This window comes from Lotus japonicus, chromosome 2 (assembly GCF_012489685.1).
Source record: "Lotus japonicus ecotype B-129 chromosome 2, LjGifu_v1.2".
Lineage (NCBI taxonomy): Eukaryota > Viridiplantae > Streptophyta > Magnoliopsida > Fabales > Fabaceae > Lotus > Lotus japonicus.
This window is the reverse complement of record NC_080042.1, coordinates 2,563,191-2,574,532: the sequence shown is the minus strand read 5'-3', so window position 1 is coordinate 2,574,532 and position 11,342 is coordinate 2,563,191. Positions and strand designations below refer to the sequence as shown.

At 37.3% G+C, this 11,342-nt stretch overlaps 1 long non-coding RNA gene across 1 annotated transcript; it reads right to left on the bottom strand.

Annotated features, from left to right (window-relative positions):
- Positions 1-9,040: 9,040 nt before the first annotated feature.
- Positions 9,041-10,497, bottom strand: LOC130737399 (uncharacterized). The gene is made up of 2 exons (XR_009018672.1): positions 10,363-10,497; positions 9,041-9,418 (listed from the first exon to the last, which is right to left on the bottom strand). It is a non-coding gene; the product is annotated as an uncharacterized LOC130737399 (long non-coding RNA).
- Between the last annotated feature and the right edge of the window lie 845 nt (positions 10,498-11,342).

Below are 11,342 nucleotides of genomic sequence, written 5' to 3'. Positions count from 1 at the left end.
CCATTGCATATCCAAGCCTCTAGTGAACGTCTATATAAAGTGACTTATAAACCCTAGCTGCGCACGGATTTAGAGAGAGGATATTGATCTTAGGGTTTATTGTTTGTGAGTCTTGTTTTGAGTATTGTAACAACTTAGTGCTTCCTTTGCTATTGTAAGTACTAAGTTCATATGTTTAGTTGAGTGCTAGTCTCAGCAAACTTGTTATTGCTTTTGACAAGTGAGATCACTGTGGCAGTGATTGAGAGAAAGAGAGAAGGGGTTCTCATACTTAGGGGGAGACTTAAGTATTAAGCCACTGGTAGCAATAGGTAGAAAGGTTTAGAACTGTGGTTGTTCTTTGTGAACCTTTTGTACATGCTTGACTATTATAGTGGATTATCTTTCTCGATCTATAGCCCTCCATACGTAGGTGATGTTCACCGAACTGGGTTAACAACTCCTTGTGTTCTTTTGCTTAACTGTTTGTTTATTTTTGGTAATCTGATTGTGTTTTGTTATCATACACATTGTTGCAACATTGTGTATCACATCTGTCCTAGGTGAATACGAATTTCAAGCCAAGCCTAGTGTCTAGGTGTGCTTCGTGTTGTGTGATTAGGGTTTTATTATTGTGAGTTCACACTATGTTTGTAACTCTCATAGAAGCTTAATTCACTTGTGTTTGGCTGAGAGTTATTTGGGTTTCGTTGTTTGATCTTGAGATCTGTCTTTGCTCTTGTTGAAATGGATCGATCACTAGGGCAGTGATTGTGAGAGAAAGTGAGAGGGACTCTCATACTTAGGGGGGGACTAAGTAATAAACCACTAGTAGGAATATGTAAGAAGGGCCATGAAAAAGTGTTGTTCATCTAAGACCTTGTGTACTTGATTCTCTATAATAGTGGATTATCTTTCTCGGGTGAAAACCCTCCAGACGTAGGTGATATTGTACCGAACTGGGTTAGCAATCTCTTGTGTTATTTTTGTTATTTTTGTTCATTAACTTTCTCAACTGAACACTATTGATTGTAACATGTTGTACAAGATGTCTTAGACATCGAGTAGAACATCTGCCCTATGAAATCCATGATTTCAATGACCACTTCTCTTACTTTTACAATCTCTTCTTAATAAGAGTGATACTAGTACAATTGAGCCCAAAGAACTACAAAGTATTATAGAATTACTTTATTGTCTTTTACAACAAGAAGAAAAGAAAAGATAAGACTCCTAAGTGTGTTTCTCCTTGCTGATAAGGCTGATGAAGATGTCTTCGTTTGAGCTCCAACCTCTAGACTTTTCTCCAGACGTTAAAAATATGATCTTCAGAGACCGTCTAGAAGAACTTAACTAGGTTAGGATGTTCTGATTGAATCCCATTTAAATGCTTCAAAAGTCTGATGTTTGGACTTGCGAAAGCCGCCTTGTAAAGTCTTCAAATCTTTGAATTTATAGCCATAGGTCTTCTGTGAGTAGAGATTTAGCTGCTGGTTGGTCTTCACATAAATTATGACTGCTGCGTCGAATTGTACTGAAGTCAGTAAACTTGATGAAGGGGTACAACTCGATGCAGACCTAATGCTTTGGAATGTGCAATTTGCTTAAGCATAGGTCAGAGCTATTACTCGTTGATATGACTACACAACTCGTTGATGGATGGAGCGTTGTTCCTTCACCCTTGGTCACTATGCAATGTCAGATCACGTGCAGCTGCAGATTTCAAGACTTCTTTGACTGGCTTCCTTGTGGAGTTTCTTCGATAACACGATGATGCATGTTCCACTGATGGGGTAGCCTGGCAGTGAGTAGCGTTGTCTATTCATCTTTCAATGGATATCATTTTTGATGCAGACGATGGTTGCAGGAAAAAGTGACTAGAACCTTCTTCCTTAGGAAATGGATGAGCTGATGATGTGTCGACATAGACGAAGGACTTCATCTCATTCCTAAGGAGAGAGACAGAAAGAGTGAAACCTTTAAGTTTGAAGGTTATAATGATTTCCCCAACCCATCATTGGATAACAATTTAAAAATTTTAAAGCGTCAATAAATTATAATTTCGGCTTTAAAATCAGTATATTCCATTCTTCCTTCTGCAAACGATCGTTTTTTCTCCATAAGACGATCTTGATCTTCTGCTAGAACATCTTCTGATCCTCTGTTGACATCACTTCTTTCTGATGTGTGCTGTCTTGTCTTCTTTTCAGCTCTGATCAAACTCTTCCCGTTGAGGAATCGAACTTTCGGATTTTGGCGATTTCTCCTTTTGAGACGATCTTCAACTTTCTTCCTAGGCTCCTTTATCATCGTAGAGTCAGACGATGATATACCTTCTTGAGCTTTGTCTTTTCCTTGTGTAGAAGATCCTTGTAGATATGGCTTTTCCTTAAGGGGATCGTCTGAGCAGTACACTAATTAATTAAACTATCATTGTTTATCTCGAATTTCAATTCATACGAAATCTAAGACAAACTAGTCGATCATAAGTTCTTAGTCTTTGACTATGGTTGTGTGTCCTGAAATTCAATTCATATGAAGTTCCAAGATGTAACAAGTAAGTCACATTTGATTTGCTCCTGAAAAGTAAACAACGAGGATTCATTAGATTGTATTGAAAGACTCTTGAAAATTGTTATCATTCAAAACAAGATAGACGATGAAGGCGTTTGAACTTAACAGTTTGTCTGTTTGTGTTTGAGCGGTTGACAACTAGTTCATGATGGTTCACCGTTCTTGTTGAATCTCGAGCGGAATGGTTACTACTAAGCCTTCCGACGAGGACCCGGACTCCACGAGTGAGGAGGAGGAGGGTCGATGAGATTGGATTAGGGTATGTGTGGATAAAGCCTACTGTTATGAGGCGTTTGATGTTCTGACCGGTTGTGACTGTATTTTGGGGCAGGGTAGGTCCTGTAAGACCCAAGTTTTTAAGCTTAAAATAAGTGGAAGAGATCTCCATTTACGATTAGGCTTGAAGTATCGTGAAGGAAAAACCTGAACAAGAGTTTATCGGAAGGAATAAATTTATGAAGGAGAAAGTTCAGGAACAGTCTAAGAATCGTATCGAAGTCGATAAAAGTTATAGCACGATCGATATACACTTAAACATAGGGCAAGAGCGCTAGAATTAGCTGATTTCCACTTAAAGACACGATGGAAACTAATTCCAAAAATCTTCAGAGAAATGTTAGTATTTCTCTTAATCCTTATATGACCATCGTTTCGAGGCAAAACTATAGGATCTACGAACGTCCGATTCCAATCATCGGAAGTTTGCCGAAACCGAAACCTTGGTATTTCAAAACCCTAGAAATTCTTGACAATGAAGACTTTTTCTGTTCAGAGCTTCAAATGAATATTCCACTCGCGTACACCCATTTCTCTTGATGATTTCAATCTTTCTTCAGAAGGAAGTTTTCCATTCCGACATTCGATGCAAAAAGCAACTTATCGGGTAAAATAGTTTTATACCGACTATGCATTAGTTGCCAAAAATACAAGGAGACCTCATTTTAGTTTTGGAATTCTTTCGCCAAAACATATCTATTAATTCACGGAGTATGACGCCGGAAAAATCAGATTCGCGAAACTTTCATTTTCCCGCGAATTTCCAACCTTTATATATAGCAAAGAAAGGAAGAAAAACTCAAATTTTCCTCCATTTTCTTCATCAAGGCCGCGAGTTCTACAAGGGAGGGAGAAGAGAAGATTTTCTTCATCGTTTGCTTGATCGTCGATCAATCAGTTGCTGCTTCAAGGTTTCGAGGTATAGTCGCTAATCCTTACCTCTAATCGCTTTTTCCATAGCTTTTCTGTAGACTTTTCTGAGCTGATAGTTTATGGGTTTTTGCAAAACTATCCTGAATCTTTCATTTCTGATTCTAAACCTCTTCTATATGTGCCCAAGATCACTTCTGCCGGATTAGATTTTCCGTTATGTCGCCGGAATTCCGCCGGAATCAATTTTAGCCTTAAATACCCATTTTTGGAGTTTTTGAGGTAAAGCTTCAACCTTTAGGTTAAAAACTATCGCCTTAGCTTAGTGTTAGTAGGATTAGTTGTCATAAACGTCGTTAGTAACGTCCCTGCAAAATTTGGTTTTTGGGATTTCAGTTTTGAAATTTCTAAGTTAAAAATCATGACCAAAATACCCCTGCGACAGTTTTCGATCCGATAATTTTTCCGAGTTCAGAATACCCTTAGTTACGGCTAATGAAAGCATAGGAACCAAGTTTGATCGAAGAAAAATCGAGCCCCACAATTGTGAAAAGTGGCCGAGCCCTATAGAGGAGGAGGGGGAAAATTCCTTTTCCGAAAACTTGTCCTTTCGCGCTAGATTATCGTACCTCGGAGTATGAACTACTTCGTGTAACCTTAGTGAGCATTGATAGCTTAGTTTCCGATAGATTTTGATAGAATTCTGTGGTTTTACTTTAAAGGTTCTTTTGAAGAATTTCCTGAAGATCAAGGAGCTCATTGTGAAGGAACGTTTGAGGAGAACGCTGGAATAACTAGAGGTAAGGGCAACTTACCTTACTAGCTAATGCTTTAGGTGTCGACGCATTCGACTTGATTTACTGTTTATGCACTTGTTTGTGTATGATTGGGAAAATGTTTTCTGAGGCTTCGGCTGACAATGTAGATGATGCATCTACTACTATGTTTTTGAGATTGACTTACATGCTATGTGCTATGTGGGTAATCTAGGATGTGTGGTGCATGATTTATATGCTAAGTGCTACGTGTTTAGTCTGAGATGTATTGTTATATGACATGTTTGATGACGGTGATGATTTAAACTATGTCTTGTACTCATATCTGTGATTCTGAGTAGTGAGAATAGCGGGCAGGTCATGCCGATTTTATTTCGAGAGTTTTGAGAAAGTTCGATAGGACGAATGAGATTCGGGCCTTGTTATGGTTTTTCATGGATCGAGACATTCTCTGGACTCATTTGGGATTTGGAGATCCCGGGAACTTATAAGATTCGCGATAAGATTAAAAGGATATTATTTTGTAAAGAAAACTCATAAGACATTAAACAACCTCTAAATCTTCAAATAATGATAATAAACTCGAAAGGAAGCTTGGGATGAAGATCTTAGTTTTGGAAAACGAGAAGTGTCGTCGGATCCAAGTGTTGAGGAAGTTGAGAAGTAGTGAGTATGTTGATGCTCTTGTGCTGTTGTAGCAGCTGTGTTGTTGGGCTATCCGGGGGATAAGTCCAGGAAATTGATAGTTTCCGAGTATGTTGATACTCTTGCTCGTTGAGCAGTTTTGACCATCGGATGGAGATGAGTCGGATGATTTGGAGATCATCATGAGATAATGTTTATGCCTTCGGGTACAGTTTATGCCTTCGGGTACAGTTTATGCCTTCGGGTACAGTTTATGCCTTCGGGTACAATTTATGCCTTCGGGTAATTCGGACATCGACGGGGGATATGATCGACCGTGAGGTTAGGATCGACCTGTTGATTGTCGGGCATAGCGGAGGGAAAAGTCGACCCGCAGGGTTAGGACTGATCCGGCTATGTCAAGGTTGTAAGTGACACTCGGGGGTTATGGTCGACACAATGCCAGTGTTAGGACCGACTCAAACGTGCCCAGCCTACTGTTTCCGGAATCGTCGAGATTGACGTTGCATTGACATATCATGCACTCTAATTAAATATCGTTATGTGTTTTGATGAGTAGATGTTGATAGATATCGTTATGTGCTTTGATGATGGAATTGTACTAGAGTGTTGATAACATGCTATGTTTAAACCTTAGGGTAGACAATGCAGAACTTATATGTATATATATAACATATATATCTATACCCCTTATACTTTACCTGTTGTCTTGTATTCTCTATACTATATTCCGTAAGTTGACCCTTGCACGTGTTACCTGTGTTTGGGGGGCTATGTATGCCCTTTTTGTCAGATGTCGTTGGTGGATTCTTCCGTGATTCCTCGTCGTTCGGGGAAGACCCGGAGCGAAATGACTACTATTGAGCCTTCGACGTGGACCGGACTTCATGCATGACCAGATGGGAGTCGATGATGGAAGTATGGGGGATGGGTGATTAGAGTCTATTAAGGTTGGGTGTTAGTGTCCTAGCTCTGACTTATTCTTATTTTTGAGGGCTTGTGTTGCTGACACTTGACCTAACATTTTGGGATTGTACATTTTGCCTACGGGCGTTACACTTCTCTACTTTCCGTCATTGGAGGTTACTCGTGACGAGGTCGCTATTTACAGCGGGGGATGCTACATATATTGTATATTAGTTCTGTTGCCTTTCGCAATTGGGTTTTATTTAATTCAGTCTTGTCTTAGTTATTATCAAAAAAAAAAAATATTTACGTTTTTCCGCATTAAATTTACTTTTGGTTACTAAAGTGACGCCACCGAAATCGGGGTGTTACAGGTCCCCAACACATTACTTTTTGTGTAATTCTCTATAGTTCGGAATTACATGGAGTAGTTGGACGTAGAGGTCTAGAGTAGGCCATTTTGGGCTAGCTATTCCCTTCCTTCACTTGTAAAATATTTGGAACTACTAAGTGTTTTCTGAAAACTTGTAAACTATTTCCTTCGGGCTTATATTTCAGGTACTCGTGGTTGTAAATATTATGTTAATTTATGCATTGCATGTGTTGAAAAAATTCATCTTAAAAAGGAAAAGAAAACGAAAACAAATTTACTTGCATATTCTGCATTCACTTTAAAACAGGTTACTATTGTGACCCTTGAAAGTCGGGGTGTTACATAAGTTAAAGAACTACAACTCTTATGAAGAACGTTAGTGAAGACTCGATCATTAAGTTGACATTGCTAGGTATCGAACTAAGCGCTGCTGCTGTGACGTAATTTATAAGGATGATTTTACTAAAATTTAACTAACGCTTGATAATTTTTAGGGTTAAACCTGAAAACCGTCCCTGAACTTTAAGCGAGATTTGATTTCCGTCCCTCGCCGGAAAATCTTCCTAGCGCCACCCTCAGACTACTTCTTTTGTTTGGAAACCGTCCTTGCCGCCGATTTGCCTCCGACCGCTGTGCCCAGTTGGCAGTTTTGGGCTTATGTGGACATGCCACATCATTTCATTAAATGACGTGTTAATTTTTTTATAAATAAAATAAAAACTAAATAATTTTATTTGTAATTAAGCCTCCAAATTCATCATCATCTTCAACAACCTTTCATCATCTCCATCCTCCAACGAACCCAGAAAAAAAAAAAAAAAAACTCTTTCAGCCATTCTCTTCAACATTGAAAAGACAAACCCAGAAACACAAGCTCAAGAAAAAACCCACAAAAACCAAGAAGATCAAAAAGGAATGAAGAAGAACCTAGAAACCCTCATCCCCAAACCCCACCTCCACCCTCATCACAACCTTCTTCCCCAAACAGATGAACCTGATGAAAACACCTTCTGCATCTTCTCGCTAACTCATATACTTTCTGAATCTCCTTCCATGGCTTTCGCACATGAATACACGGTTCCACCACTGGTTCCTCAGTCGGAGCTTGAAGATTGAAGCTTTTCAACCTATCAAGAAGCTCAACCGTATCAAAAAACCCAGATTTCAGAACTCAAAAATCGGGATTCCCGACCCCAAAAACCTAAAAGGAAGAGAGAAGATATTAGAGTGGAAATATCAGAACTTTTTTAGGTTGGTGGAAGAAGAGGGAGGGAACCCACAAGCTCCAGATCTTCAGAGGGAAGGACCAACCACCGCCACAAGCACTAGATCTGCAGAGGGGGAGATAACAGGAAGGTAGGGTGCGACTCTGTTCTGCTGATGGGTTGAGGTTGTCATGGCTGGTGGGTTCGTGGGGTTTTGGCCGCGTTTTGGATTGATGGTGGCTGGGTGGGTGGAGGTTTCAGGGGGAGAGGATGGGTTGGGGTTAGGATGAATGATGGGGGTTTTTTGGTACATAAATTTTTTGCAGAGAAAGAGATCAGCTGTGTGAGAAACAATGGGGTTTACCGGTATGATAAAAAGATAAAAAATTTGAGACTAGTTGTTTGATTGTTCATTGAATTTTGGGTGTTTTTGCAATTGATTGCAGGTGTGGTTTTGCGCAGAGTCAAGAAGCATATGATACAACGGTGAATGACTTGTTTTCTACATTGGACAAGTTGGAGATTCACTTGGAGAACTCTCGCTACTTGTGTGGAGAGACACTTTGATTTGGTTTGATTTTTCTTATAATTTTCTTTTCAAATGCACCAAAAAGAAGCTGTGTGAGTACATCAATATGTATTCTTACATGCGTGACATTTATTAGGTATGAAGATTAAAGTTTCAATTTTGTGTTATTTGTGATGAATAAGATGTACTTACTAAGTTTGTGTTTTGTTCTTGGATAGATTCTTAATGTTGCAGCTACTTGCAATTTTGAAGAAATCATGGATGGATACTGCAAAACACTTTTTCCTCTGAATGAGGAAGATGATTGGAGAGGGTTTTGATTTAGTGTTAATTTCAGTTTAGGGTTTAGAAATTAAATTAGGAATGTTTTGGGGGTTTAATTACAAATAAAAATATTTAGTTTTTATTTAAAAAAATACACATCATTTAATGAAATGATGTGGCATGTCAACATAGGCCCAAAACTGCCAATTGGGCACGGCGGCCGGAGGCAAATTGACGGCAATGACGGTTTCCAAACAAAAAAGGTAGTCTGAGGGTGGCGCTAGAAAGATTTTCCGGCGAAAGACTGAAATCAAATCTCGCTTAAAATTCAGGGACGGTTTTCAGGTTTAACCCTAATTTTTATGACATAGATGTATATTCAATTTACTTTTTATCATAAATACTATAAATTTCAACATTATAATACCAGTTGTACAAGTACGCTTCCTCCTGCGCGTCTGTGCGAGAATGAACCCTCATAACATGAGAGTGGATAGCACAGAAAACACAATCCTGAATCTTCACATAAAGCTTAGGGAGTGTGTACTAATCATAAACACAAGCTATCCTCACGTTGTTTGTTTATATATATGTGCTTGTGATAGAAAGTAAGAATGCCTCTTGATGCTTTATGTGGATGCTATTTTATTCCCCAACCAGCGTTGGTTAACAATTTCAAAATTTTAAAGCATCAACAAATTACACAAACCTGATTTAAAATCGGTATATTCCGAGTTTTAAATCTTAGATACTAAAATAAAATACATTCCGAGTTTTATAATCGGTATATTGAAGATATCATCCGGGTTTTTAAGAAAATTACTACATTAAAATGGGGGGCCAAATTTGGTGTTTGGGATTTCAAATTTAACACCCTAACTACTGCAGCACCTTCTACAGCCTCGAGCGCCCAACGCACAGCAACCATAACAACATTCATAATCTGAACACCTTGGGCCATAGTCGACATTAGGATCGTCGTCGTGTCCATAAAATTTGCTTTCATCCATCAGTGCATTCACTACTTGAAAAAAACATGCATTCAACCACAATTTACTATTTTATAACATTATGCATAAATTAAAAATAAAAAGTACCTGAATTTATCTCAAGATATAATTTAAGAGTTTAATTTCTATGCACCGACGGTGTAAAGTTTTTTTACACCGTCAACCAATCAAATTTCAAGGATGTGAGGAATTCTCTCTTTTTATTTAATTTCATTAATTGACGTGACACATTTTTGAAATCTGATTGGTTGGCGGTGTAAAAAAACTTTACATCGTCGGTGCATCATCTTTTTTCTCATAATTTAATGCTTGAGTAATTTTTTAATTAATCGTTAATATAAATTAAGAACATTGCTCAAAACACAAGTTTCAGGCGCACGATCAGTTGCTTCATTTTTTTAAATTAACAAATCAATTTTTTTTTGAATAAGATAAAATGAAAGATCCTATACAGGCTGCATGTGTGCACAAAAAGTGGTCATGCCAAACATTAGTCATAAGTTAATGCCATAAAATAATCACATATAGCTTAAATAATGTTCATTTTAATTTTATTTATAATAATGATCTAACAAGAGAGTAAACACTTTCAGACTATTGAATATTGATGCGTCATTAACATTTGGAGAGATTAGTATAGGCCGACTTTTAAATCACTGTGTTAGAAAGTCTCCGGAAAAATATGATTGTCTAACAACTGAAAATTTTACTGAACATAGAAAATTTGAAACTTTGACCTATAAGTTTCCCACCGATTTCTCGTTATTTGTTATTCTGTGAAACATATTAAAGCTTCACCAATCCAGTCAAAATTCTCCTAATAATTCACATGAAAAATGAAATAAACTTCTTGAACATAAAAATTGTGCAATAAATATTGTAATAACCTATCACGACTTGCAACTCACAAGTAATAACAATAACATAGATGAAAAACTTGTGTTGACAGAATTACCATTGTTTTTAAACCTGTCCTTTATGTCTTCTGGTGCAATCCTAGCTGAGATCAGAAGACTAGAAGCCAAGAACATAAATAGAATGAGGAAAGCCTTGGAATTCATTTCTCCCATATGTGTCAATGAAAAGAAACTGATTCAATGTTTGTTATTTATAGTGAGGGACGAGAATTAAAAAAAAAAAAACAATATTTTTTTATTAAAATGCTTTTGCAAATCCGATGTGTGGTTAAGGCTAAATATCTTTTTAAAGGTGCACGTCATAAAACTCAACCCATACGTCTTCAGCTCCGATGTGTGGTTAAGGCAAATCCGATGTGTGGTTAAGGCTAAATTTCGAGTTTTAAGGGTGCACGTCATAAATCTGATGTGTGGTTAAGGCTAAATATCTTTTTTTTGTACATCGGAAAGGTAAATAGCACCCGTCAGGAATCGATCCATGGACCTCCCCTACCCAACCCATATGTCCCCAGCTCCTAACACTTGAGCTATTATACAGGGACTATTAAATAATTATTGATGAAATATATTTTTCAGCACTAAATTTTGTATCTATATAAAATGGGGGTGGGGTAGATTCTAGATAAGAATGAGGTGGAGTGTTAGTCTTAAAACTTTAAGAGGGCGAGTGTACTTTACTCTATATTTTTTTTAAAAGCAAAATATATATATATATATATATATATATAAATTTCCTATTTATACGTCACATTTTGCCCCTTTGTTTTCGTTAATCATTTCCGAATAATAATTAATGGGTTGTTTAAATTACGCATATGACTTACTAACTCACAACTCAATTGACCAATATGAATTTTAAAAATAAATGAATAAATAAAATATATAAATTTTAACTTACTTATCTTCAATGTGATTAGACGATTAGATATCTAACTTAAAATTTCTCATAGATCATCACTTAGACAACCCCACAATTAATCTATTATTCGTTTCAAAATAATGCTATTAATCTATTTAT